Here is a 1868-nt window from a genome sequence, read left to right on the forward strand (position 1 = left end):
GCTCGATTTGCTCTGCTAATGTGACAGTACATGAATATAAACAGTGTTAGAGCAGTTCTTTACATGACAGTACATGAATATAAACAGTGTTTGAGCAGTTCTTTACGTGACAGTACATGAATATAAACAGTGTTTGAGCAGTTCTTTACGTGACAGTACATGAATATAAACATATCCCATCTTTAACACCTAGTTAACATTCTAATACATTCATGACCTGAAAGACCCGGAATTAATTGACAGTAGTTCAGACGACTTTACATATATATCTCCCCATTTATCATATTTGTAAAATTTTATTAAAAAGTCGTTTGATTAATTATAAATTAATTCCGAGTCTTTCTGGTTCTGACTGTACAATAGTTTTTAAAGAGTTACGCTTGTTGTTGTATTTTGTACATTTGAATTTTAATCAACAACATGTACTACAGGATATATACTTGAATTTTTATCAACAATATGTACTGCAGGGTGTGTACGGTAACCTCCATATATCCATCTGTCAGTGGCCTGGGGATAATAATCGACTAGGTAAATATTAAGATTAAAGGGGTTGTTCATTTAATTTAGAATACTTATAAAATATACCCACTTTTTGGAATAAGAAACATAATTAAATATATTTTACATGAAGCAAAAAAGAAATATCAGCTTACAATACATGTTTGATCGATAGATAGTTAAATACCTAAATTCTTAGGGTATTAAGTGTATTTTCAATCCCTTTAAATAATGATTTAAACCATAATTTGAAAAATAGAATATTGTTAATATTAATTATGTCAAAAATATCAAGTTTGTACAATGTACAATGCACAATGCACATGCATCATTTATGGTCATAGTAAGATGTTAGGTCGTAGCAGTGCTTCTAGGGTTTCAAACGCAATTGGATTTTATTTCGCGCAATTGTGAGCCCTGTAAATTCATCGCAATTCCGCACAATTACGCTCAATTCCGTACAATTATTTGCAATTCCATGCAATTCCGCAAATTTGCGCACAGAATTCCAATTGTAAACCCTAAGTGCTTCCCGTCCCAGGCCTGCTTCCGCCGCAGCTTTCGTTCCAGAAATTTTCTTCTAACCAGGGTTTTAATTTTTCTTAGATCAATGTGGTAACTGTGAGGGCATTACAGAACTTTCCCTGAAGCTGTAAAAAATTATAATTCATTAAACACTTGTTGACATTTAATGGCCAAACCTTCTTTACCAAATTAAAATAATTTAGCTCGCAAGATGCTTTACAGAGCTAGGTGTTGGACGCTGAAAGAAGTTCACGGAACAATTATTACGGTACAAATTCCATATGGAATAATCGTCCCGTGAACTTTTTTCAGTATGTCACATTGTCACATCTTGCTCTGTGTAGCTTCTAGGGGTACTATAGGCGTAAGTTCAATTGACCCTCCATGCAAAGATGACAATGCTCGATTTACAATGGTACCCTTGACAACTTCTCCTGATAAAAACTGTGGAAGATAACTTCGTATCTATTATTCAAAAAGAGTTTATCTCTGTGAATTTCTCAATTGGTTCTTTTAAGCAAGAAATGCGCTAATCACTATTGTAGAGAAACCACAAATAAAAATTGAATAAACAAAACATGGATGTCTAATTAATACATAATTAGACGGAGGGTACCATTGAAAATCGGGTACGGGGCTATTTTTGTCCGGGGAGTGTGATACATGTCCTTAGTCCAACCTTGTAAGGCATCTATCTCTAATGGTTTGGGTGCAAGGGAGGATAAAAAGAGTTCAAAAAGTACATCTGAAAAATGTTTAAAAATAAATATTTTTACTTTGACAAATGTTAACATGTGACACAAGTTATTTCAACCATTTTCGTGATTCTTTAATTCATTTGC

The 1868-nt window shown here is 33.4% G+C and overlaps 1 protein-coding gene across 1 annotated transcript in view; it reads left to right on the top strand.

Moving 5' to 3' along the window:
* The first annotated feature begins 473 nt into the window (after positions 1–473).
* Positions 474–1868, top strand: part of LOC111705029 (uncharacterized) — a 9641-nt gene continuing 8246 nt past the window's right edge. The window contains exon 1 of the mRNA XM_023477458.1: positions 474–531. The gene's annotated coding sequence lies outside the window, so the exon portion shown is untranslated. The remainder of the gene's footprint in view (positions 532–1868) is intronic.

The sequence above is a fragment of the Eurytemora carolleeae genome, unplaced genomic scaffold (assembly GCF_000591075.1).
Source record: "Eurytemora carolleeae unplaced genomic scaffold, Eaff_2.0 scaffold542, whole genome shotgun sequence".
NCBI lineage: Eukaryota > Metazoa > Arthropoda > Copepoda > Calanoida > Temoridae > Eurytemora > Eurytemora carolleeae.